The sequence below is a fragment of the Symphalangus syndactylus genome, chromosome 6 (genome assembly GCF_028878055.3).
Source record: "Symphalangus syndactylus isolate Jambi chromosome 6, NHGRI_mSymSyn1-v2.1_pri, whole genome shotgun sequence".
Lineage (NCBI taxonomy): Eukaryota > Metazoa > Chordata > Mammalia > Primates > Hylobatidae > Symphalangus > Symphalangus syndactylus.
In genome coordinates, this window is record NC_072428.2 from 147229132 (window position 1) to 147256754 (window position 27623).

Below are 27623 nucleotides of genomic sequence, written 5' to 3' on the forward strand. Positions count from 1 at the left end.
AGAGGGGCCTTTACAATTCGTCCAGGCTGGCCCTGGGCCCTGTGTGGCCGCAGGTGGTCACGGAAGCCCCACCTGAGCTTCCAGGCCCCTCGTGCCAGGATTTCTGAAGGTTGCGCCTGACTCAAGTCTCCACTCTTGAACCACTAAAGGGGGAGCAGAGATTATGCTTTCCAAGGGACCCTGAGGCCTTCTCTCTAGGTCTGAGAAGTGGGAAGTCCCCCACTGGGAGTGGAAGGCCAAGGCCACAGCACTGCCATCATGTGCTCCAGAGAAAGGTCACCTGCCACCCTTCTGTGTGCTCGCGTGTCTGTCAGCACAGCCTGGCTCTGGCCATGCCCTTTGCACATCCCAGCCTCCTGGAAACGCGGAGAACTTCGTGCCTGCTGTCCAGTTCTCAGCATCCAGGAGCTCCAGCTGGCATGAAGGCAGAAAGAATAATAGCCAGCGGCAGTGGAAGGCATGAGCATCCCCAGGAGAGCGGGGCCAGACCATCAGCAGGGCCCCTCCAAGAGGAGCTCTGTATGCCAGGGGAGTGAGCTTGGCCTGCAGGACAAGGCTGAAAGAGATCCCCAGACCCTTCTCTGAAGACAGCCTTTTTCTGCAATCTCCTGCCTTCCCGGAGTTCCCCGCGTAATTTCTTCATTCCTCAAAGGTCTCATTAATTTACAGTCTAAGTGGACCAAGAGAGATGTTACACATGTTACCAGGAAGCTAGCACGTTCGCTAATTAATTTCTGTCTGGTCATCAAATATTTATTGAGTCCTTAAGTCTGAGGCATTATAATAGTTACTGCTGTGGGGTCATAAAGATAAATAAGACATGGTTCCTATTTCTCAGACTCTCATCACCCACTGGTAAGACAGCCACCGATGGAAATGACTCCAGTCAACTGGAAAAGAGAGATAAAATTCCTTTGGAATTTAGAGGAAAGAATAAGACTTTTGGCTGGGGTGTCAGATATTCATTTATAGGAGCAATTTCTTCGCAGCTGCATGGCACCACCAGGGACCAGGCCCCGGGGCCAGTCCAGATACCTGCAGTGTTAGCGAGAGACGCTGTTGACCCTTCTTGGCTTATCACGGAACTGAATTTCCTTAGGTTCAGTTGGCAGCTACCCTCGCCCCATCACGCCACGGTGACACTGCAGTCACTCTTCGTTTCTCAGCTGCCGCAATCAGTCATTCCAATGTCCGACCTCTGCGGCCCTCAGAGCCCCAAACCCACCTTGTCACTCTGGCTTCTCCGCCTCCTGCAGCTCCTGCTCTGTGTTTGTGAGTGCGTGCAGCCCACAGGGCAAAGCCTTGTTACACACCCGGGTCAAGGGCAAGTCCCAGCTGCACAGCTGGGTGGTCCAGCGGCTGACCCTGCTTCCCCGTTTAGTAGGCCTGAGCCAAGGACACTGCAGCCCTGGCTGCACCGATGCGTGGGTGCGCGCGCAGGGACCTAGGGAGTCACGTGAATCACGTGGCTTCCATGAGCTCCCTCTTCCCACATCGGGAGCACGTGCCCTCGTCTCCATCAAGCGATTTCTGGGGAGAAACTCCTTCAAGGATAACAGCAAATGGTGAACGTGCCTCACTCTTTATAATAGAAATTACAAAAAGATGGAGAAACAGGCAGAATCCCACCCATTCCTGTTGCAGAGCCGAGACCCTCATTTCCAGTCCTTCTGGGACAGCAGAGCCCTGGGCAGGGGACACCATGTGACTGGCTCTGGCTCCCCTAAAACACGGGACGCAGAAGTGTTTCTTGAGTGTGACAAGGTGAAAGCCCCTTGTGAGTCGAGGAAAGTCTCATTTCTTCTGACAGAGGCCCCACACTGGGGAGGTGTGGGGCCTTGGGGAGGTGTCAGGACAGAGGGACAGACGTGGGTCCACAGAGGCGACTATCACGGCCGCTCAGGATGCAGCCATGGTGTGTGTGCTCCAGCCTATTTTAGGTACAGATATAAAACAGAACACTTTGGGGTGAAAAGGAAGTCTTAGAAAAATATAAAGGAATAAAAAGAAACAGCTGTTCCCCTGCACAGAAAATTCCTGCTAAGAACACACGACGGGCACAGTGTGGGCCCACTAGTGTTGCTCTGGGTGCCGCATCCACAGGGGAAATTTGCTTCTTTCGAAATGTCAGGGGGGTCTCTTCTGCAAGGGGCTTCCCTCGTCGGAAAGGCTCCCATCCACAACCCTTCATGTGCCACGTTCGCATCATGAGCAATGTTGTAATGAACAGCCATGCACTTCATTCTTTGCACATCTCAAAGAATTGCGTCCTTAGGATGAAGTGTCAGGGGACGAGTGTCCATGCTGAAGCATCTCCACACGTCGAGAGCTTTAGATGTGCGCAGCCGTGTGGCCTCCCGACCGTCAGCCAAGCCCAGAGTCCCACCAGCAGGAGCCAGAGCACCGCTGTCTGTTCCCACCAATGCCCGGCGTCAGTGTCCACTGAGTCGCGGCTCCCCTCTACACTAGCTGTGCCCGAGCTTGCTACATGGGAGGAAGGTGGCTGATGGCAAGGGTGTGTATCTCGACACTGTGGCTGCAGCACGGTTTCCTCACAGATGTTTGGGGAGAGGCTGAGAGGACCTGCCTGCCCTGGAGAGCTGGGTTTCTGCCCAGGTCTCCTCCTGTGCTCGTGTTCCCACCCCAGGGCCCTGGGGCTGCTGCTGGAGGATGGTGGCTTCGCAGACACTTCCATTTTACTCATCATGTTACAGAGCATCCTAAACCTCCTTCCTTCTAGAGGCTCAGAGGTTAAGGGATGTGTGTCTTCAAGCGAGAACACTTCATTTAACAGACTTTTCCCAAAGACCGCGTGCTGTGCACAGCCTGACACGTGGTGCTCGGCCGCAAAAGTGCTTCAGTCTTGCCCCCCAGCCCCTGGAGCAGCCATCAACCAAGAAACATTATCTGTATCTGGCAGCATTTGGTCCCTGTCATGAGGTCACCGTGAGCCCCTGGCCCCCACCCTCACGCATCTGTGGCCTCAGCTCCCCTCGCCCTGGTCCTCCCCACCTGCGAGGAGGCTTGTGGCACCCACTTCATGGCTGGTGGGAAGATGGATGAGACCATGTGTGCCCATGTGCCTCATATGCTGCCTGGCATATTTTGGGTGCTCACGAATGCTGACTGCAGCCTGGCATTGGGAAGGGAGTGATCCCGCTGGGGAGAGGAGGCCTGACAGAAGACATGGTCTCTGAGGGGGGTCCTGATGTGGGGTCAGATGGAGCCAGGGCCGGGGCAGGGCGGGGGTGCAGGGGCTCTCGAGGCAGAACCTGGGACCCAGCGCCTGTGTCGGTGCAGTTCGGAAAGGTGCGTGGCTCCTGTGGGTGGTGCAGACGAGCAGTGAATGAAGATGAAGCTGAAGTGGCAGCTTGGCCCAGATCCTGGGGGCTTTGCGTTTGCACTGAAATGTGTGGACTTGACTCCAGAAGCAACTCCTGCGTGGCCTGAGCATGGGCCTGGGCGGCCCTCCATTCCTCGGCAGGGCACTGCCTATTGCAGCATCCAGGTGCAGCCGGTGGGGGACAGGGGTGAGGAGGGAAGGAAGCATCAGTGCCAGCCACCCCACACCTTGGAGAGCAGCCTGGAGAGGAGCAGAGGGCAGCGGGGGTGCGGTCTGTCTTCCAGAGAGGCAAGGGAGAAGGCGGGGGCGAGCGAGGCGGTGCAGGGAGGGCTCTGCTCCCATGGGTTCGATGCAGGGGCACGCGTGGTGGTGGGGCCAATCTGTGTCACCTGTGAGGTCGCCCCTGTCCCTGGCACCTGGTAGGTCACGGAATCAACAGCCCACCGCCAGCAGGGCAGGGCAATGAGTTTCACGACCCTGGCTCAACCGCAGAGAGTTTCGTTACCATTTCCCAGGAACCCAGACTCTCACCAAGGCAGATGGTCTCCTAGCTATTTTTAATGAGGGAAGATTTGTTGGAAGCACAAAATTGAATTAAGCCACATTCAGAAATCCTCTTTCAAAGAGGAACTCACACAGTCAAGCTGAGAAAGCCAGCGTCTGAGGATAGCAGAGTTGCTCTGTGGCGAACACAGAATGCAGGGCCCTGACAGACTTTCCCCTTGCCCTGACGCCTCTCCTGGCCTCTCCCCCATGCTCTGGCGCCAGAACGTCCACGGGGACAGCTCTGGTCTGGCCTGGCCTGAGCTGCAGGCTCTCCTGTCACAGCGCTGGCTGAATGCCTCCCCTGGTGTCCCCTGGCCTTTCCCTGGCTGGCCACCTGTCCCCCACTGAGCTCAGGGCTTCTCCCTGAACAGCTCCTACTCCAGTCCCAAACCAGCTCCACACGGTGGCTCTCGGCCCCGTGCCCCTCTCCCCGCACCAGCAAGTCACTGCGCCCGCCAGCTGTGTTCCCAAGCACTTTATCCCTCCTCTCCTTTCTCTACCACAGCCCAGGCCCTCCTCACCTCATACTCCTCCCCCATCCACCTGTCCATCCTCATCCCTGGAGACGCCGTCATCCCACCCAGGTGACCCGCCAGCCACTGTGGAAGGTCCCTGCACTGCAGATGTTAAACGTGAGGCTTTTTCCTACTCTGGGATGTGCAGTCAAATGGTGCTCAGATGGAGTCTGATGAAAGGCAAGCTCTGGAAGGAACGTGGACCCTCAGCAAGTCTGAGACCTACGCCAGCAACGAAGCCACGCCCCAAAGCGAATCCACCGCCATCCAATTCCCGCTCATACACAGCAGCCAGAAAGACTTCCATGCTGCACACAACGCTCAGGACAGAACGTTTGGGAATAACTCTAACCAAATTTGCTTTTAATTTATGTGGAATTTAGGCTACCCCCACTGGAGACGTGTTGATTTACGTAGAATTTAGGCTACTCCCATCTGAAGCTCACTGGCGTATGTGGAATTTAGGCTACCCCAGTCTGAATCGTGCTGGCGTAGGTGGAATTTAGGCTACCCCAGTCTGAATCGCGCTGGCGTAGGTGCAATTTAGGCTACCTCAGTCTGAATCGTGCTGGCGTATGTGGAATTTAGGCTACCCCAGTATGAATTGCGCTGGCCTAGGTGGAATTTAGGCTACCCCCGTCTGAATCGTGCTGGCCTAGGTGGAATTTAGGCTACCCTAGTATGAATTGCGCTGGCCTAGGTGGAATTTAGGCTACCCCCCGTCTGAATTGCGCTGGCGTAGGTGGAATTTAGGCTACCCCCGTCTGAATTGTGCTGGTTTACGTGACATTTATGCTACCCCCACCTGAAACACATTTATTTGCAGAAGCTTGCTTACAAATAGCAGCCTGGAACTGTTCATTTTCTCTTGTAATTCACAAATAAAACAGGAATTACGAAAATAAAACTTCTATAATCAAACAGGTAAGAATATTAGCCATCAGGTCACTGAAAGCTTTGTCTATTATTGGAGCCAATTTCCTGGTTAAATTTACTTTACATTTTGATATGTATTCAGTTCTCAGACTAAACACACTATGGAGGTTCCTCAGTGTATGATGGGGTTACGTCATGGGGTTACATCCCAAAGAACGCGGTGCAAGTCAAAATGTGCTAGGTTAGAGACGTACTGGATCCACATAACCTGCTGAGCATCACAGCTCAGCCCAGCCTGCCTTATGCGTGCTCAGAACACTCATGCGAGCCTGCACTGGGCGAAACCATCTCTCACAAAGCCTGTTTATGATAAAGTGCTGAATGTATCAGGCCATTTATTGACTACTGCCCTGAAAGTGAATAAGAGTGGTTGGGTGGGCACTCAGAGTACAGTTTCACACCACACTGTAAAGTCAGAAATCCTAAGTCCAACCATCCTGAGGCGGGGACCATCTGTGTGTTATTGTTGAGTCTGCTTTCCATGAATCATGCTTCTTCTTACATAATAAATTTAAAGTAAATTAAAAGGCATGCATTACATGTTAAATGGGACAGAGTCAATATCTGGCTTGAAATATTATCAATATTTTAAAGATAATATTAAATAAATTTTATAACCTTAAAAATGTACTGATCTGAAATAAAATTCTCGTGTACTTAAAAACAACCTGCTTTTTCCCATACTAAACAAAAATAAACTGACTTTTGAAAAACCTGTGGAGGAAAGGACGGTTTCCTCAACAGGTGGTTCTGGGAAAATGATATCCACACGCAGAGGAGTGTGGGCAGACCCTCGCCTCCCAGGAAAACTGGATATCCACACGCAGAGGATTGAGCCAGACCCTCGCCTCCCAGGAAAACTGGATATCCACATGCAGAGGATCGAGCCAGACCCTCACCTCCCACCAGAGCGTGCACTGACTCACGGCGAATAGCAGAGTGACTGGATGCACACTTGGCCAGAACATACCTGAACTCAGAGCTAAATGTGAGACCTTAAACTATAAAACACAGGGCAAGACCTTTATGACATTGGATTTGGCCACGATTTCCTGGATATAACACCAAAAACACAGGCACAGAAGAAAAAAATAGATAAATTGGGTTTGATGATACTCAAAACTTTTGTGCATCAAAGCCCACCATCCAGAGAGTGAAAAGACAACCCATATAAAGGGGGAAAAGATTTGCGAATCAAGTTGCAGTGGGGGATTAACATCCAGAACACGTAAGAAACTTCCACAACTCAACAACAATAACGATGGAAAACCATCTCGTTCAGAAAAGACAAAGGACTTGAACACACGTTTCTCCAAAGAAGACACACAAATGACCTCAGGCACAGGCAGAGGCGCTTGGCGTCACCAAAATCATCGGGGAAGCATGATTCCTCAGTGCAATTCCACCTCATGCCATGTGCGTGACTCTTACCAAAAAAACAGAAAATAACAGGTGCTGGTGAGAAGGCAGAGAGACGGGAACACTGCGCCATTGCAGCAGCTAGGGAGAACAGGGTGGCGGTTCCTCAGAGTTAGAAATGGAATTCCCACAGCAGCCAGCAGCCCCATGTCTAGGTGTCCATGGAGAAGAATTGAAAGCAGGGTCTTGAAGAGGTATTTGCACGCCAGGTTCACAGCAACTTTATGACAGCAGCCAAAGGGTAGATGCAAGGCCAGCATCCGTGGACGGATGGATGGATGAGCAAAATGTGGTCCATCCACAAGACAGATGTCACCAGCCCTAAGAGGAGGGGGTGCAGACACATGGCATAACATGGGGAGCCCTGAGGACATGTGCCCAGTGAAATAAGCCAGTCACCAAAGGACATATACAGCACAACACAGGGAGCCCTGGGCACACTGTGCCCAGTGAAAGAAGTCATCACCGGAGGACACAGACTGTGTGATTCCACTTGTGTGAGGTCCCTGGAGTCATCAAACTAGAGACAGAGGGTAGAGTGGGGTGCTGGGGTGGGGGAAGGAACAGGGGTGTTTACTGGGGACAGAGTTCCAGTTTGGGATGATGGAAGGTTCTGGAAATGGGTGGTGGAGATGCTCGTACAACATTAACATTGTGAACGCACTTAATGCTATTGAGGTGTACACCTAAAAATGGTTAGGACGATACATTTTATGTTGCGTGTCATTTACGTAACTATGAGATTCTGTATTACTGAGAAAAAGGCTTGAGAGAACCAGAAATGTCACGTAACGTGGGAGGCGTGAGCTGTGAGCAGTGACTGAGCCCAGGCCCCCCTGACCAGCTCTGCTGCTGGCCCTGCCTGAAGCTGCAGCAGCCCCTGCCCTCGGACCCCTGAGTCTGTGGGGCCTGCACTGCTGTGTCTGGCTGCCCTGTGCCCAGGAGCCCACCCTCCGTCCTTCCACACTCAGAGCCTCCTCCCAGCTGAGCACCCTGCCTTCTGCTATGGGGCATCTGTGGGCCCCCCAGCTCCCACCCTGCAGACATCTGTGGGCCCTGCCTCTCCCATCTACACCTGGAGGCCCAGAGGGGCTCCTGAGGGCCACCTGGTCCCTGGTGGGTACCCAGCGAGGGTCTGGCAAGAGGTCAGCTCAGCTGGGCAGACACATGCAGCCCCGAGGCCTGGGGTGTCCGAGTCCCACACGGCCAGGAGAACACAGATGGGGCCGACTTTGTGCCGCGTGGTCTCCTCACTGTGGTTCCTGCGATCGTGTCTTGTGCAGCCTCCTGACAGGCCACCCTCAGCCCCATGCGGCCAGCAGCAAGGGCTGCTGTTGTGCCCCAAGCCTCTTTGTCTAGGGGAAGAAGGCATGTGAAGATCTTTCTGAGAAAGGACAAGCCCACAGCATCTGCATCAGCGCCTCCTGCCTCCGACAGGGCTCCTGGTGCCCATGGCGGCTGGGGGTTCGGGGGGCAAGGGGCTGGGCCACACTTGCCTGCATCCTGGGGCCCTTGGTTCAGTGGACAAAACAGCTTTAAAGTTCAAGGATAACTCAAATTGGATTTTAGAAATACAAAGTCTTAAAACATTTGTACCAGACTAAGGGATTACACTCTTATCTTATCCACAGAAAAGCTTTTGAAGAGGTGGGGAAAGGTAGCTCAGATTTTAAATTGGGGCCTCAAAACCTGCCTGTCTGCGGCTGCTTCCTCTGCCTGGCTGCTATTATCAAAAGGTAAAATGTCTTAGACTATTGAAAAAAGGATTTGCATAAATTGCTTTCACCTGCTTCTTATATGAGGTTAATGAAATTGGAACAAAAAGGAATGAATTCCCAATCCCAGACCAGAACCTCAAATCCTCCAGAAGAGACTTCCACGAGCCCCACTGAGCCCAGGCATGGAGAACTCTTTCTCTGGGTCCGGGAGCGGCACCACCTTAATCAGCTCTCCTCATAAATGTCCCAAGGAGACCAGGAAACAGCCTGGCGGGAGACTGCACCGACCCGGGGCCGGGGCATTTGGCACATGTGATCCAGTCACACAGAGGTCGGTCGTTGTCTGGACACAGACAGTGGGAATCTGGGCTGATTCCGGGCCTTTGAAAATAGTCGGGGAGGAAAACAGAAAAGACGCAGAAGTTGATAATTACTTTGACATACCCATCTCTCTTTTTTTTGGACAGAAGCCCTATTAAATACAATATAGAGTATTTTATTTTCTGCATCTGCCCATCTTTGAATCTTCATGTATTTTTAAAAATGAATGAATTTAAAACTCTAATCCGCTTGGCCCAGATTTGTTTTGGGAGGCAGGTGGGAACCCGTGTGCTGTCTTGAGCACAGTGGCTGGAGTCTGTGCGGTGGCTGGAACCCTGGGTTCTGGAGGGCCTTCAGGTCCCGGAACGCCCACTCTGCTCCCGTGGGCAGCTCCATCTTCAGCAGCTCCGTGCACAGGGACTCCTGGAAAGCCTTCTCTTTGAGGAAACATTTCCGCTGCTAAAATGTGAACTTCCCCGAAGGCAGGTGGGCGCTGTGCTGGTGCTGTCCCAGTGGAGCCTCTGGTGAGCCGGACACCATCAAACAACATCAGAGTTTGCAAAAGGAGGTCTGCAGTGCCTGAGACCTGCAAAGGGCCATCCTGGGGTCCGAGGGCTTCCTGGTCCTGACGCAGTCCTGCGGGGAGGTCCTGGGAGGGTCGCCAGGGTGAGGACGCTGAGAGCCCGTGTGCCAGAAAGGACCCAGGAAGAGGGCTGAGGTCTCACGCCTGGCAGAGATGGCGCCCAGGTGGTGACTGCGCCACACCCATAAGGGCCACCTGCTGGCCACTTGGAGGACGGGGAGCGGCAGGCGGACGAGGGAAGGACCGTCCATTTGACTGGGCCACAGGTGTTTAGATTAAACCTGATCCACGTGAGTCTGTGAGTGTGACTCGGAGGAGGCCAGCATTGGATTCAGTGGGCCAGGAAAAGGGCCTTCTTCTCTCCAGGGGAGCAGAAGCCACAAGATAGACACGGCCCATGGTGCTCGAGGGTCACTTTCATTGGAAGATTTAGAGAAAATGATTTTTATACAATGACGATATGGTCTTATAGGGTAAAGGCCACATTCACATAAAATGTTAACCAAGTAGGGACAGAGCCTGGCAATTCTGGGTTCTGAGACCCCTGGGGATGGCACCTGAGTCCCACTCAGGCCACCACCCCCGCCCCCCACCTGGGCACTCGGGGCGAGGCTGTGTCACTGTGGCTGGACACGCGTCCTGGAATCAGAGTTGCTCTTTAACTGTGTCTGGCTTTAAGGCTCGTCTTCCATGCCAGACAAAGTAAACTTCCTGGAACTGTTTTTTGAAATGTGGCGACTGTCCTTTCCTCTTCTAGAAAAACGAAGATGGGGAGCCGAAACAGAGGAGGGTGTCGCAAGTGGCAGACATTTGAAGCAGCTTAAGCCCCCGAGCCCCCTTTCTGGGGTTCCTGGGCAAGAGGTTGCACGCCTGGCAGAGGTGGTGTCCTGGGGGTGACAGCGGTTGCCCTCCGGTATGGCACAACTGAAAATAAAGGCTGGGCCATCTCCCCCTCCATCTGCCAAAATCCCATTACTGAGCTTGTAAAAATGCTTCAGCCTCTCTTAAAATGCAGTGAGATTGCTTCACCATGAGGGGTATGACCAAGTGGACTTGTACACGGTATAGTTAGGAGGTGATGATGACCACAGCGGGGTCTTTAAAACAGTGCACGGCCCGCCTAGGGGACACAGCCGGCCCTCCCAACCTTTCCTCCCTACAGACGCGCTCTGTGGCCCCGGGGCTGCCCCTGGCCTGGGCACATGGCAGAGACATGCAAAGCCACAGGGGAGGGCTCTGACCTCGGCGTGGCTCCAGCCAGGGACCTGGCAGCTCTTCCGCTTGTTCTCTCTCTCATTCCTCGTGGGGACTGCACTAGGACTTTTCCCCTTCTCCCCAACTCCCCACCCAACGCCCCCTCTTTTGTGGCAGGTGAGCTCACGTCCTGCTCTGAAGAGAAAATGGAGGCACCGCACGTGGTCTCCTGAGCTCCCAGCCCTGGCCGAGGGGGTCATGCCTCATTCATGTAACCCCCCTGCAGTTCCCAGCAGCCTCAGGACAGCAGGCTCCTTTATGACTTCACCTCTGTGTTGCCCCCACTGAGAAGCTCCTGTGAACCTCATCCAGTTGTGAAATCACTTCTTAGCATGCAAAACCTTGCCCGCACATCAGCTGCCCTGCCAAGCCCACCCTGAGTTCCCAGGAAGGTAATCGAGGTGCCTTCCTGAAGGTCTGCACCAGGCGGAAAGCTCTGTTACAGCCTGGCTGCATCGTGTGCCAACTGCCTGCTCATAATGTAAAGTGTGCGGTGACAAGAACTGTATCTGGCATATGGCAGACATTCAATACAACACCCATGGAGAGAACGAATAAGTAAGTCCAGAGGTCTCCCTGGGGAAAGGGCCTGTGTTACTCTTCCCTCCCATGCGCCCAGCACAGTTACTCTTTTCCCTCCCATGCGCCCAGCACAGTTACTCTTCCGTCCCACGTGCCCAGCACACTCTTCTGTCCCATGCGCCCAGCAGTTAGTCTTCTGTCCCATGAGCCCAGCACAGTTACTCTTTTCCATCCCATGCACCCAGCACAGTTACTCTTCCGTCCCATGCACCCAGCACAGTTACTCTTCCGTCCCATGCACCCAGCACAGTTACTCTTCCGTCCCAAGAGCCCAGCACAGTTACTCTTTTCCATCCCATGCGCCCAGCACAGTTACTCTTCAGTCCCATGTGCCCAGCACACTCTTCTGTCCCATGTGCCCAGCAGTTAGTCTTCCGTCCCATGTGCCCAGCAGTTAGTCTTCCGTCCCATGCACCCAGCACAGTTACTCTTCTGTCCCATGCGCCCAGCACAGTTACTCTTCCGTCCCATGCGCCCAACACAGTTACTCTTCTGTCCCATGCACCCAGCACAGTTACTCTTCCGTCCCATGCACCCAGCACAGTTACTCTTTTCCGTCCCATGCACCCAGCACAGTTACTCTTTTCCGTCCCATGTGCCCAGCACAGTTACTCTTTTTTTCTCTTTTTTTTTTTGAGATGGAGTCTCGCTCTGTCGCCCAGGCTGGAGTGCAGTGGCGCGATCTCGGCTCACTGCAAGCTCCGCCTCCCGGGTTCACGCCATTCTCCTGCCTCAGCCTCTCCGAGTAGCTGGGATTACAAGCGTGAGCCACCGCGCCGGCCTAGCACAGTTACTCTTTTCCATCGCATGCGCCCAGCACAGTTACTCTTCCGTCCCAAGAGCCCACCACAGTTACTCTTCCATCCCATGCACCCAGCACAGTTACTCTTTTCCTTTCCATGTGCCCAGCACAGTCATATGCTTCCAGGGAAGGTATTGTCAATGTTTGTTCCAGGAAAACCCAATTCAGCTTTTAAATCAAGATTTATACACAACTTCAGGAGCAAGCATGCTTGAATATAATGAGTCTTCCTTTACGGTAAATTTCAGTTCTTTGGGTTTGTAATGGATGGAAAAGGGAAGGCAAAGAAGCAATTTCAACATCTTCCAGCCCCAGAGATGTACAAATACTTTAGCAACATCCCGGTGACTAAATGGTGATTCAGCCGAGAAGCCCCAAATAAACAGTCTCTATTCTTCACTCTGCTCTCATCTTACTGAAGCGTTACAAGGCTATACTTACACCTGGGGTCAAGCCATTTTCATTTGGCTTCGAAATGATAACACAAAACTGTTACAATAACCTGGAACCGTAAGGGTCCTGGGGATTCCACATTCAATCCCACCCGTGTCATGGATGAACCCAGAACCAGCAGGGCAGCCAGCCAGAGGCAAACCCACACCAGGGCCCGGCGCTCGGCCATGTGCCCGTGTTTTCCGATATTGATGTCGACCTGGGAGGCAAGTTGCTATGGAGGAAATGTGCACACACATCCGAGATTATTAAATAGCAGCCACTTACTGCCTCGATGCGGGAGTCCCATCTCCCCAAACAAATTCTGGCTGTGACGCCGACTGCAGCAGGAAGGTCAGTGGTGCAGCTGGCACCGAGGGCACCTGGCCTGGTGGACCTGCCTCCCAGACCTGCTGGAGAGCGCCGTGTGCTCAGCTGAACACGGCTCCTGTGGCCACAGTCCTGTGTTGCTCCCGCGGTTCGGCGGGCTAAGCTCTGTGTTCACATGCACAGCCACACTGGCCATTTTGACCAAACAGAGGCTCATGCAACCCTTGTGTGAATTTGGTGGGAAAATCCATCGAATGTATTGTTTTTGGACTAACCTGATGAGTCCCTTTGGTAAAACAGTCCCCCTGACTGTGCCTGTGGACCCAGCTGGGTGTAGCCATCTCTGACTGTGTGGTGTCCATCCAGAGCTCCAAGTCATCAGAGAGTGGCCGGGAGTGCATCTGACTTTGCTGGTGACCTGCATCTTATCTGCGTCCACAGTCAACTGTGTGCAGTGGCCCAGGAAGGTAGAGGGCTGCTGAGCTGCTTTAGAAAATGAGGGTTTGAAGCTGCCCTTCGGAAATGATTAGGTTGTTCAAAAGTAAGTGAGCTTTCTGAAAAGGCAGCTCGGGCTAAAATAAATGGAAGTCTACTTAACGTATTGTTAAAAATATGAAGGGGTTGAATGGCATCAAAACATATTAAATGACAGAACATGACTCACCTCCTTGGCTGGATTCTAAACTCCTCGGGGCAGGCGCTTTCTTTACTGACACTCTCTGTGTTGTTTGTGGGAGATGCTCTGCAAACGTGGGGAGCAGGTGGGTGCCTTTGGTCCCCGTTCTCCTGGCAGGCAGTGGCTGAGCACCTTCTTGGGAAAGGAGGCCCCCGTGAGGCTGGGTGGGCTCTGAATCCCTGGTGTGTTGATAGAGACCGGTACATGCCTCAAGCCGCCTGGAAGAGAAGCTGCCCCAAGATTCTCCAGGCCCTTTCTGAGCTGAAGGTGACGTGCCAGACAGGCTTCAAAGAAGGGTCAGAGACGGCCGGTAGGTGGGCCCTGTTCCCAAACACCCACCTCGGATCTCATGCCCTGGAACGGAGCATGTGTCCTGGTCCTGCTGGGTGAGGCTGGCACCCGCTGCCCCAGCATCACCACTGGTAGCCCCAAGCATCTCTGGCTGGGGAGACATCACCCAATCACGGCAGCTTGAGAACCTTCCCTTTCCCAGCACCCTTCAAAGGCGGTGGCTCTTAGCCAGAAGGCCTCTGTGTTCCAGGCTTAAATCTGGGCGAGATTCAGGGTTTAACTCTGGCATTGCAGTTTTAGAGGCTGTGACAGGCCGAATTGTGACCCCCCAAATCCATCCACTGAAGCTCTGATCCCCATGTGCCTATATTTGGAGACAGGACCTCCAAGGAGCTAATTATGGTTCAATGAGGCCAAAAGGGCGGCACCGATCCTACAGGACTGGTGTCCTTGGAAGAAGAGCGAGAGACACCCTGTGCCTGCACTGGGGAAAGGCCGTGTGACGACATGGGGAGAAGAGGCCGTCCACAAGCCCAGGAGAGAGGTCGCAGGAAGAATCGCCCCCCCGCCCCCCCACAGCTTGGTCTGGGACTGTCAGAGCTGCGAGAACAGATGTGTCTTGCTGTTTAATCCACCCAGTCTCTGGTCCTGGGCATGGCCACCCGTGCTGACTTACACACAGCTGCACGCAGAGGGCTTGGGGAACATGGCCAGTGCCTGTCTTAGTGTGGGAGGCTTGGTGTCCGTCCCGGCCATGGAGCCTCGTGTTTCCTGCTCTTTCACGGACGGCGCTCACCTACATCTTACGTGCAGGTCCCTCCATGTTGAGAGAAAAAAATCAGAGGAGGTACAATCCCACCAGTGCCTGGCCGGACACATATTGGTTTTGGAGCCAAGGGGTAACAGTTTCCCTCTACAAGTGAAAAGCTCCTCTCCGTCCTGGTGGGATGGGGATGACATTTTTAAAGGGTAGAGTAAATGTGCTCCTGCTTCAGGTGCCCTTTGCAGAGGCTTCCCAAGTCTCCCGGGGCAATGCGTCTTCTCAGTAAGAAGAAACCCCAGCAAGAAATCACACCGGGCATCCTGGATAAACAGAAGTGAACTACGTCCTGGTTGCAGCTGTATTTATTTCACACATTCATTTAAAAAGTTAATTTGACACGTATTTCACGAAGCTTTGGCACACATGCCACGTCGCTCCCCGATTTTATCTTCATGCGTCTCCCTTCACCAGACGGCCTGGCGAGCTCACTCTCCTGTCCGAGGGCCGAGAAGCCCAAGCTTGCCCCAGACTGGGGCCTGTGTGGACGCGGCCCCCAACAGTGTGTCTCTGTGTCCATGGTTTGGAGGCTCTGTTCGCTGCGCCTCAGCACGACCTCAGCCTGGTCTGGGAGTCTGAGTGTGCTGGGCTTGGAGGACACCTGTGCTGTGAGTGAGTCCCACATGCAGAAGCATGATGCTCTCTGGCCGGGCAGCCTCATCTCCAGTGGAAGCTGAGCGTTGTGCCCGAGCAGGGGGCGTAGGCAGGAGGGCTGAGCTTCCCTGGTTATCCCTTCTGAGGCGAGGACCCAGCAGCAAGTCCTCATCCCCAGGCGCTCCCATTCGTACTCACGGCCCTGAGTTGAGCTCCAGAGTGTTACCCTACAGGGAGGGGTTTCCTTCCCCCAGAACGGGGGCTGGGCGTGGCAGCCCCTCCACCGAGGAAGGGCCCTGGTCCTCAGGAGCATTTACGGCATCGTGGGTGCTGGCTGGGGCGCCGGCCACTGAGGCCACAAGGCCAGCTTAGAAGGTCTGGAAGAGCCTGACTAGCAATTAGGACGCTGTGCGTTAATCTGCAAATACCACCCCTAATGCGGGGAGGACCTGGTGTCTGGGCAGGGGAGGAAGCTCCGAGGGGCTCTTGCCACCTCGGCCAGACCTGCAGCAGCAGGGACAGAGGCTCCCGGGAATGCCTGGGTCAGAAGAGAGGGCTCTGCCACTCACCCCTCCTCTCTTCTCATCCATCTCCTGGTGCCCCAAAGGGCCTCACTGGTCTTGCGGAGAGCTGTTATTTTGAAATTATATCTTGTCATGAAAGCTTCACTTTTAAACACTATTAAGGCCTCTTGGTATTATACTTCTTTTAAAACATCTATTAGAATAAGGATCTCACAGGCAGCTGAGAATCGACAGGAATGTGGCCGTACACAATAAGCTCCACGTGGCCCAGGGGGACGTATCTGTGTGCTCTGGGAAGGCTGACATTTCAACATTCCTGGCATCTGAATTTGACATCTCTCCCACCACCGGGAAGGAGGCACCCCAGAGGGGAGGGAAGCGCTGGGGAGCAGGACTGAGAGCCAGATACTGGCGTGAAGTCCATCAGCAGAGGAGCGAAGGGAGGAGGGCAGGGTCAAGACCAGGGACTCATGGAAGCATCTGGGATCCTGTGAAGTTTCTCAGCCTCTGGAGGCTCCTCTCTGATGGAAGCCTTGTCTCTCAGACAAGGTGGGTGGGAGGGCTGCAGGCTGCCGGCGCTGGTCTTGGGTTGTTTGTGGTACAGCCAGTGGCTGGTCACTTACATGCAGACCGAGCTGACGCTTAGGACAAAATCCATGTTTTTTCATTTCGAATAAAATCACTTGATATTTGACATTTTAGGCATCGAAGTCGTCATCACGGCTCATCACAGGAGAAATCAGAGCTCTGTGCTGTTGTTTCTGGATACGTGCTTGTTTTAGGGTTTTGTATGTATTATTTCAGAGCTCCGTGCGGTTTCTGGACACGTGTTTTAGGGTTTTATATGTATTATTTCTAGTTCCATGAAGGCGTAGGGGCATCATGTCCTTAGGATGCTCACGGGTCAAATTAGGGCTGTCCCACCAGCCATCCACACATCCCCAGCGACTTTGGTTTGGAGGAAGATGGAAAAGAATCAGGAGAGAAGAGTGCAACCCAGGAGCCAGAGCACCCGGAAGGATTTGATTTTAAGATTTAACTTCGCATTAGGGGTTTTCTTCATAGGCTCCTGCAATTCAGATAGTATCTTTATTCCAAGGAGCTTTGAGTGGTTTCTGCATCAGTTTTCATTTCTTGTCCCCAAATCTCTGTGAGATAGGGAGACAGGCCTTTCTCTACAAACCACTGCAGACATGAGAGCCACAGCCGGGGGTTACTCGCCCAAGGTCACACAGCGAATCCTCCATGTTCCGGAGATTAAAGCAAACTCCACGGCTCTCAGTCTCGTCTGAAACGTCATGCCTCTGAATTGCCCCTGAATTACCCACATAACAGCAACTGGACACACACACGAGCAGCAGCACATGTGATGTTGGCTGGGGCAGTCCCGGGGAAACGTAAAATGCCTCTTCTTCCTGATTCCTCCCTCACTCCTGGCACTGCCTCCGGAGTCTCGCAGCCTTTGGAGATGGGTTTGCGGCCCAGGGGCACCAGCGTTGTAGCTTATTCTTCTAGGAGGGGAGGAAAAGATGGTCTCCTGTAAAAAATGTTAAAGTGCCAGCAAGAAATTGAGGGTAGTATCTTGGAGTGTTGTGAAAACAGCCGTCTTGAGTTCTGACAGTCACCATACAGGCAGAGTGACACCTCTGCCTTCAGCTGCCCCGAGGCCAGCTCAGCACCAACTGTCATCTGGGACTCTTGGAGAGCTCTTTCTCCCCAGGTGTGACCACACAAGGTTGTTATGGAATCAAATACCAAATTATGGCAGATGCTAATTTCAGTCATCATGCACACAGATCAGCCCTGGGGTCACCACACTGTGTTTTTGGGACACACAAAGATGGATGTGCTTTGGTTCTGATGGCAGAGAACAGGACACCTCCCAGGGTGACCACAAGGAGGCCTGAGCTCCTGGGCCACTCATTCCACCCCCTCTGCGTGCTCACCCACGGCTCCCCAGCAAGACAGAGCAGCTTTCCTCTGACCTCTTCCTCTTCCAGAAGCCAGAGCCAGCCAGCGTCCAGGGAGAGAGAGCGGAGTCACTGGGACTGTGTGGAGTTTCCACTTTTAGCACAGCTGGAGATTTTCATTAATTTTTTTTATATCTACATGGGTTTAACTGTACATTATATTGTGCTTTTTATTGCTGATTCGGCCAGCAGGACCCCTTCCTCCATATGCCTTTTATCACTTTATTTAACCATGTTGTACCCATACACCCACTTTGCTTTTTAAATGGTGAGCTACCTTAATGCCATTGCGCAGATGCAGATTTGTTATTATGTATACATTGTTAAATTTAACACTTTCCCTGGTGGATCAGGTTCCTGTAGGGCACAAAACACTAATCTATCAGTGACCCAGCCTCAGAAAAGCCACCAGAGAACCAGCAAGGTCAAATTGCTTCGGCTTCAGCTCTGGAACCCCGTCTCCCTCCGTCCACGGCAACGCAGGAGCCTCACCAGCTCCAGAACCCCATCCCCCTCCATCCACGGCAACGCGGGAGCCTCACCAGCTCCAGAACCCCGTCTCCCTCCATCCACGGCAACGCGGGAGCCTCACCAGCTCCAGAACCCCGTCTCCCTCCATCCACGGCAACGCGGGAGCCTCACCAGCTCCGGAACCCCGTCCCCCTCCAACCACGGCAACGCGGGAGCCTCACCAGCTCCAGAACACCATCCTCCTCCAACCACGGCAACGCAGGAGCCTCACCAGCTCCGGAAGCCCATCTCCCTCCGTCCACGGCAACGCGGGAGCCTCACCGGCTCTGGAACCCCGTCTCCCTCCATCCACGGCAACGGGGGAGCCTCACCAGCTCCAGAACCCCGTCTCCCTCCATCCACGGCAACGCGGGAGCCTCACCAGCTCCGGAACCCCGTCCCCCTCCATCCACGGCAACGCGGGAGCCTCACCAGCTCCAGAACACCATCCCCCTCCAACCACGGCAACGCGGGAGCCTCACCAGCTCCAGAACCCCGTCCCCCTCCAACCACGGCAACGCGGGAGCCTCACCAGCTCCAGAACACCATCCTCCTCCAACCACGGCAACGCAGGAGCCTCACCAGCTCTGGAACCCCGTCTCCCTCCATCCACGTTAACGCGGGAGCCTCACCGGCTCTGGAACCCCGTCTCCCTCCGTCCACGTTAACGCGGGAGCCTCACCGGCTCTGGAACCCCGTCTCCCTCCGTCCACGGCCAAGGCAGGCGGAGCCTGACATCCCAGCCAGGGTGACTTCATGCTGCCATGGCCATCACCTGGGTTGGGGGTGGGTAGTGCCCAGGGCAGGGGAAACATGCATAGCAACTGAAATATTTTCGTCTTTCCCCAGAGAGGGCTCCAACCAGTGGTGGGAGCTTCTCAGAGGCTCCTAATCAATGCTTTTTCTTTTAAACAGTACACCAGCTAATGAGAGGGTGGAGAATCCCATCCCAATGGGCACTGGCTTCTTTCCAGCAAGCCTCGGAATCACCTCAGTGCCCCTGGCCCAGGGGATCCCAGGAATCAAGTTCTGATGGATTCGTAAGCAGATTGGTTCTTCAGATTATAATGAAAGCCGCTCTCTCTCCCCGCCTTTTTGAAAGTTCCCATTAGCCTGAGCGAGGGCCAAATTATTATTGCAAAACCCATGGGTCACTTTGTTCCCTCTGTATGACAGGTTAAAACCCTATTTACTTTGTCAGAAAGGAAAAAATAATCAAATAAACCCTCCATTTCAGATGCTATTGAAACGAGCAACAAGGGAAGGGGGGAGATGGTGCTCGTGTGATTTGGAGGCCAAAGGTGCATCTAACTCACAGTCAGAGCCACCCCACGCCTCCTCCCACAGGCTCCATGATGGCAAAGGCCCTGTCCGCCAGCCCTATGGAAAAGAGCCTGGCTCCAGCGCCTTTCCTGGGACTTGATTTTCTCACTCTTTAAAATGACTTGTCAATCAATTATCAATTGATAATGACTACTGATTGCAACATATCTTTAGTAAGTAAAACGAAAGATGTGTCTTACCACTGCTGGCTGTTTCTGGCCAACAAGCCCAAGACAGAATTGGTGACGGAAGACATTGCCTGTGGACCTCCCTCCCATGGGTGCCCGGCCTGCTCTTAGTCCCCCACTGAAGGCTCTTTGGCACCCAGAGCCCCATCATCCCTTCCCCGTGTGTTTGCTAATGCTGTTCATCTTATCTAGGATGCTTCTCCTCCATCAAAACCACTTCAAGAATCATTCCCTCCTGGAACCCTCCCCAGAGACGCTGTCTTCCTCTCCTCTATCCGGACATTTGCAGGAAGAAACAAGACCCGTCCACATGACCCACGCACAATTCAGTGGCCCTCCTCCCTCTGGGAGGTCAGTTTTACTGGTTGTACGTGGAGTCCTCTAAGCTATGAGGGAAGAAGGGGCCAAACCATGGTCTCTGTGGCCCTTGGGAAGAAGGATGTTGTGGACACTGCACCTGGCATCTCCTGGGCTTCTGTCCTCTCTCAGCTTTGCTCTTTATGTCCCCAGCATTTTTAAGTCCTAGCTCAGTTACTTCTCTGCTCATCTTTCCTCTTAGACTTGGGGTCCTTGAGGGCCAGCTCTATGTCTGGTTCATCTTTGCATTCTCCATCAGATTGCAGACGTTGTGTCAACGATGACCCAATAAATGAATGTGTGCAGTTGGGTGTGGCAGAGACCAACAATCTGACCAGCGCTCTTTCTGTGTGGATGGTCTAGCCCTGTGTTGACAAATACCTAAATAATCCAGCGCGATTCCCTTCCAGACGTATTTCTCTACAGTGACTGACTGCGCTCAGTGCTTATAACTAGGCTTTTTCCCATCTGTAACTCATGTGAATGTGGTCGCTGATTTGAGCATCAAAAGGGTCAAAGTCATCGAGGGCTTTTGCATATGTAGATGGAGAACAGGTGACTGGGGTAACCCGTTATTTACCTGTATTTAGATGGGCAGTCTCCAGATGTTTTTAAACAGGTGACTGGGGTAACCCGTTATTTACCTGTATTTAGATGGGCAGTCTCCAGATGTTTTTAAACAGGTGACTGGGGTAACCCGTTATTTACCTGTATTTAGATGGGCAGTCTCCAGATGTTTTTAAACAGGTGACTGGGGTAACCCGTTATTTACCTGTATTTAGATGGGCAGTCTCCAGATGTTTTTAAACAGGTGACTGGGGTAACCCGTTATTTACCTGTATTTAGATGGGCAGTCTCCAGATGTTTTTAAACAGGTGACTGGGGTAACCAGCTACTTAACTGTATTTAGACGGGGCAGTCTCCAGAGATTTTTGAAAAGGGAGAAGGAAGTAAATTCAGTTACTTGGATACAGGTAGGACAGAAAATATTCCTTTGAGATTGTGAAGGCATTTATTCATTGAACAGTTTTAGAGGTACAGAGAGACTACTAGAGCTGACTTCTGTTTTTTTTTTTTTTTTTTTTTTTTTTTTTCCAAAAGTGGATATCTAGGTTTGCTAATTGCTGGGGTAAACGATGAACATGGACGGCAGGGCAGCATTTTGGAGGTGAAGCCATCTGCAGATGCGTGTATCCCACGAGGGTGAGAAGCTCCAAGCACACCCAGAATCTAGGGTGGGGGACCATTCGCCTGGCCTCACTGCCAACCCCATCTCAAGATGTGTGTCTGCTGTCTGTTGCTTTTCTGTGTTTGAGCTTTGAACACCTCACATAACCCCTTAACTGTCCTCTTGATCTTTTGTTCGTGAGCTTGACACATTGGGCAGAAAGACACAGTCTCAGGGAGATGATACCAACTTGGAGCTTAGTTTCTTCTTCCTAATACCTTTTGCTTGTAATTCCAAAGTATTGATATTAAATACTCATAAGTAGCCAAGGAAGAGGACCATCCACTACTCAGTTTAATCTGTCTTGAAAATGCTTCGGTATTGCATGAATGTGATGCATGATCCAACCAAATGCTCTGCGCTAAGGCTGTGCTTGCGTTATCTGTGGTGGAGAGAACCTTGTAATGAACGACCACTCACTGAGCCTGGGTGGCTCCCTGCATCTGACTTCTGGAGAGTTCTAGAGTTAATCACAGGTCAGGAGGTCTCCTGGGGTGAGGGCAGGGGAGGCAGTGCTGGGAACTGAGCATCAGCAAGGGTCAGAGACTTAGGTACTCATCCAATGGGTTTGAATGTCAGCCGCCTTCCACAGCGAGGTCTGGTGACAGGCTTGGACCTGCCTGGATCCTCCTGGCTAAGCTGTGGAGTGGAGCTAGGAGTGCTGTCTGCTCATGGTGGGACCAGCCTGCAATCAGCGTGATGGGCTATGCTTAGGGCCTAAGAATTAGGCTTCCCATCTGCCAGCGACGCAGGCACGGGATAGGCCACATTACCCTGCTTTTGTGACTCATCCTTCCTCCACTTAAATGGGACACACACTTGTGGCTGGGATAACAATTTCCGGGTTGGCTGAGTTGGGCTCCTGGCAAGGCCGTGGCTGGGATAGCTATCTCCGGGTTGGCTGAGTTAGTTCCTGGAAAGACCATGGCTGGGTTAACTGTCCGAGTTGGATGAGTTAGGTTCCTGGCAAGGCCGTGGCTGGGATAACTATCTCCGGGTTGGCTGAGTTAGTTCCCGGCAAGGCTGTGGCTGGGATAGCTGTCTCTGGGTTGGCTGAGTTATTCCCAGCAAGGCTGTGGCTGGGATAGTTATTTCCAGGTTGGCTGTAGGTTCCTGGCATGGCTGTGAAAGTGCTGCCCCATTTCTTTGCCGCCAGCCATGGAAGTCGCAGCTCCCTGTGTCCTCTTTGCACGTTGCGTGTGTTGTGGTGGGAGCTGTGAGGCGGCGCTGTGACGGGGCGATGCTGCTGCGGGAAACGTGCTCGGGGCACAACTCTGACGCAGCTTAGAAGAGCTAATGCTTGACACCGTCTGGATCACCTTCATGCTTTCTGTTTTTATGGGAAGTCCTAATTCAACATGTTTCCTGAGGTGCTACTACGTGCTAAGTGACGTGCAAGACCACGGAGGAATCAGAGCATAAACAAACGGGCGCGAGGTGGTCCAGGCATGGAGGGCACAGAGGCTGCGACGCTGGGGTGGGCTGGGGGCCAGCTGGCCCCAATGCGGCGAACATAACAGCTCTCCTGGGCACTGAAGGAGATTCAAGGAGCCTGAAACTCAAACAAGTGGAAGAGGCTGGAACGTCACCTAAGGTAATAGGAACTGGGGACCCGACCTGGCGCCGGTTTAACAGACTCAAGCCTCCCATCCCAGCATCGGGCCGTGATGTGCCATCCATTATATAACGATGGAATCTGCTCTAGGAAGAATAAATGGCTCTTTGGTGAGCATGCTCAGAATTCCATTTTAATATTAAAAATTTTAAAATAATTCTCGGTTTAAAACACAAATAGAGGTATAATATAGTAGCCATCTAGAGCCTCAATTTAAGATATGAGATTGGGTCTGCTTTTGAATTTTAGAAAGTAGTAAGAGTCTGCTCTTTTCACATTTAAATGTGTGAGGCACTTCAGTGCCATCAGAACGTGTGCAGAAGACGGAGGATGTGGAAGGGCCTCCAAGGACAGGCCTGTCCGCCTGGTGGACACTGAGCGAGGGGGAGGGGAAGCCACAGATCCTCACTGTCCTCATCACTCAGGCACATCCAGGCTGATGAAAAAGCAGCAGGATGGGTTCAAAGGCTTCTTACCAAATGACTCGGGGCTCCCCTCAGCCGCACCCCAGTCCCCCGGCGTCTCTGAGGGGCCGTGAGGGGTGTCACCTCGCTCCCCACCACCCACCTCTCACTTCTGCCTCCATGAAGTGTGGGTCCCCTTCCAGGCGGCACCTTCCTTACGAGGACTATGGGTGTCTGAGAGGCGCCTCTGAGTCCCTAGGCCACTGCATCTGGGTCGGGTCAAGATGCTCCCCTTGCACAGTGCTAAGATTTAGAGACCGAGACAGCTCCAGGAGTGGCCACCCCAGCATCTCTCAGGGGAAGAAATGAGGATGAAAGAAGGGGAGCTCGTACAGTCAGCAACACTGGCCCCTGGGCAGACCCTAGAGCTCCTGGAGCCCAGCCCAAGTCCTTCTGTGTATGTCCCAGCCCAGGTCATCACAGATCCAGCCAGTCATCTGCTGGATGAGAAGCTTCTCCACGGACTCTCCCACCCTCTCACTGTAAACATTGCTCTAGACGAACGCAAGGCTGAGAGCCGGGGGTGGGCTGCAGGAGGCAGGCGTGGGGAGAGGGCAGGCTGGAGGAGGCAGGCCTGGGGAGAGGACAGGCTGCAGGAGGCAGGCCTGGGGGAGAGGGCAGGCTGCACAGTGCTGGGCTCCTCCGACAATGCTCACCTCTCTTCTCCCCACCACTTGCTCCTCAGTCCTGATATTTATCTCCCCAGAACGTCTGGGACACTGTGCAGAGGCTGAGTGAGGGTGGCAGCATCTGCAGGGCAGGCTGGAGGCCGCTGCTTTGCTCTCAAATGTGAGCATCTTTTGTAGGCTCCAGAATCGTGTGGATAAAGCAAAATGCTCACCCGAGAGGAAGCTGATACAGCAGCAAAGACCACGCAACGATCTGGTTCCTACCCATTTCCAGGCAGACGGTAAATGAAACCAAACATGTTAAGATGCACACCTTGATTTGACCATCACAAAGCTCCTTCTTTGGCTGCAGGACGCACTCAGCATGGACGCCAGAAACATGGAGATCACAGGCCTCCCCTACACCCCACAGTCCACACAGGGCCCTGAGCATGGAGATCACGGGACTCCCTACACCCCACAGTCCACACAGGGCCCTGAGCATGGAGATCACAGGACTCCTTACACCCCACAGTCCACACAGGGCCCTGAGCATGGAGATCACAGGCCTCCCCTACACACCATAGTCCTCACGGGGCCCAGAGCATGGAGATCACGGGACTCCCTACACCCCACAGTCCACACAGGGCCCTGAGTGTGGAGATCACAGGACTCCCCTGCACCCACAGTCCACACAGGGCCCTGAGTGTGGAGATCACGGGACTCCCTACACCCCACAGTCCTCCCTACACCCCACAGTCCTCACCGGACCCTGAGCATGGAGATCACGGGACTCCCTACACCCCACAGTCCACACAGGGCCCTGAGTGTGGAGATCATGGGACTCCCCTGCACCCACAGTCCTCAGCGGTTTTTAGAGCAGGGGATGCCCATTAAAGGCAGATCTCTTCGGTTCAGTTGCCTGGTCTGCTGAGGGGGCAGTTGAGGGGGATGGTGACGCAGTGTGGGAGTCTGTGTGTGTTGAGGCCTGCGTCCCTGAGCTGTGGGCTGTCCGGGTGATTCTGAGGCCTGCGTCCCTGAGCTGCGGGCTGTCCGGGTGATTCTGAGGCCTGCGTCCCTGAGCTGCGGGCTGTCCGGGTGATTCTGAGGCCTGCGTCCCTGAGCTGCGGGCTGTCCGGGTGATTCTGAGGCCTGCGTCCCTGAGCTGCGGGCTGTCTGGGTGATTCTGAGGCCTGCGTCCCTGAGCTGCGGGCTGTCTGGGTGATTCTGAGGCCTGCGTCCCTGAGCTGCGGGCTGTCTGGGTGATTCTGAGGCCTGCGTCCCTCAGCTGTGGGCTGTCCAGGTGATTCTGAGGCCTGCGTCTCTGAGCTGTGGGCTGTCCGGGGGATTCCAAGGCCATGTGGCCCCTCTCCTTGGCACGCACACTCAGGCCTGCAACACTGCACATGGCCCTGGTTCTTCTTCCTAATGTGTGTATTTTACTGGTTGGTTGCTTGTTGTTCATACTTTTTATTATATCATCTTATTAGAGAATGCTTGATTCAGAGAAAAAAGGATGAGTTTTGGTAGCAGCCCGACCAACGTTCCTTCTCTTGTTTCTTGTTGTGTGGTTTTGGCTAAACGATCAAAGCGATCAAATCTCTGGGTCTTGGCCTCCCCCATGGGAATGGGGCTGGCTGGGTGCAGGGAGTGAGGCCTGGAGGGAGAGCTGCTGCTACCGCATGGGAATGTCCCAGCCTGCTGCCAGCTCCTTGGGGAAGCAGGAAGATGCCACCCAGGTGAGCTGCTTCCTCCGCACCTGTGAGAGGCAGGAAGCGACAGGTAACCTGGAGCTGCTGGAGACCCAGCCCCAGGGACCTCCTGCCAATATCTGAGTGAACAGCTCTCGCAAGCTACGAAGGCTGGCCTGAGGATGGCAGTTGTATCTGGCGTTTCTTGGAATGTCTCCAATTTATTTTGGAAATAGGTTTTGGCAAAAGTTCAAAATGTCAAACTCCTGAGGCTTTCAGTTGTCCTCTCCCTCCGGCTCCAGTGTCGAGTACCCAGTGAGCTGTTGAGAGAGAAATTCTTAAATGTACCGCAGTGTTCAGCTCCTCAGTGGGTTCGGAAGCAGCTGGAAGGAAGGGTGTAAAGCCCGCCTGAGATGGCTTCCTCAGGGTTTGCCTCCCAAAGACACTGTGGCAGTGGTGCAGGGTGCAGCTGCATTCTGGGGTGGGCCAGCTCGGGACCATCGGCTGATCCTCGGGACGGGCCAGGGCTCGCTGTCAGGCCGTGGAACGCTCTGGCTGCACCTTTAGCTTCTCTAGAAAGGGTTACTCGACCATGAGCTCTAAAGAGCCTCCGCACCAGTGAGCGTCCTGCCCTCCTCTGGGATAACCTCCCAGATCCTGGCAGGGAGCTGCTGTGAGCTGTGGGGCAGAGGAGGCTCCCGATGCCCAGTAGTGGGCTGGGGGGACGTGCAGCCGCAGGACCAGGGGATTGATTTCTTTCTCGGTTATAAATTGCAACTGGAGACATCCTGACATGCGAAGGGAAGCTCGGGGATGGGGGGCACAGGGCGATATCCCGAGGAGAGAGACAGGCTCAATTCCAGTTTGTGCTCACTGGACAAAGTGAGGATGGGGTCAGAGAGGGACAGCAGGCGGAAAGAGAAAAATCCATGCGGCAAACGCCCTGGCTGTGGCAGCGGGTTTGTTTTTGAATGAAGGCACCATGCATTTAAATTAAATGTCAGATGTAATTTAGCACCCAGGTATCAAGAGGCTGAGTGTGTGCAGGGAAAGCCGGCAGCTCACAGGGGTGGCTGAGTGCCTGCCCTCCAGCGCCCACGGAGAGCGCTCGCTCGGGAGGTGTCTCTGTCCTCGGCGTGGGAGGGTCTTCGAGAAGGTGAAGCTCAGCTGTTGCTAAGACACACGAGATCATTGTTTGGAAGGCGTTTTCCCTTCTCTCTGCCTCAAATGACTGTTTAATTGAGGTTACTCTGCACCGCTGACACGCGGTGGAAAGCCCGACCTCACTTGGAGAACTTAATCAAGGCTGATGGAGCCGCGCGCACAGAATCCTAACCGCCCGCGCCCTTTGTTTCGTGTTCACCAAGACTGGGGGGACCATTCCTGCGGGGTGAAGAAACACATCTCACACAGGCCTTCTACAGAGAGAGGAGGGAGGGATGGAAAGGGGGAAAGGACAGAGACCACCGTGAACACATCTCCACTTTCGATATGGGCAGATACTTCAGTAGACATGGGACTTTGCAGCCAAGTGGGACTTGCAGTCGCCCTGGACAGCCCGGCCTTGCGAGACTCCCACCCCGATTTCTTGACCCCAGATGGTAGATATGCTCAGAAAAGCTCTGGCCTTCAGGCTGCAAGCTCCTGAGCAGGATCCACGAGCTCCTGCACCCCAAAGCCCAGGCTCCTCCACACGCACTCACGAGGGGCTCTTCAGAGCCCACCTGCCTGCTCTGTCTGCAGCCCTGGCCTGGCTTGGATGGGTTTTCTCCAGGGTGGGGGCACCGAGTGGCCAGGACGACTAAGACAGGTCGGCCGTCACGGGTGCAGTGGGGAACGTCGTAAGTGCTGCCTCAACAATGTGGTGACTTGTCCGAACATGACTCGGCTTTGCATCCCAGGGAAGGAACAGCCACAGCTTCCCATCCCCCGAGAGCCCCAGGGGTGCCAGGCTTCAGGATGGGTCTGTAGCCGCGCTCTGGG

At 53.8% G+C, this 27623-nt stretch overlaps 1 protein-coding gene and 1 long non-coding RNA gene across 6 annotated transcripts in view; one reads left to right on the forward strand and one right to left on the reverse strand.

Annotated features, from left to right (window-relative positions):
• PTPRN2 (protein tyrosine phosphatase receptor type N2) overlaps positions 1 to 27623 on the reverse strand; it is a 987645-nt gene that overhangs the window by 172788 nt on the left and 787234 nt on the right. The window lies entirely within an intron of this gene.
• Positions 18926 to 20698, forward strand: LOC129476897 (uncharacterized). Its single transcript, XR_008655157.2, has 3 exons — positions 18926 to 19206; positions 19870 to 20028; positions 20294 to 20698. It is a non-coding gene; the product is annotated as an uncharacterized lncRNA (long non-coding RNA).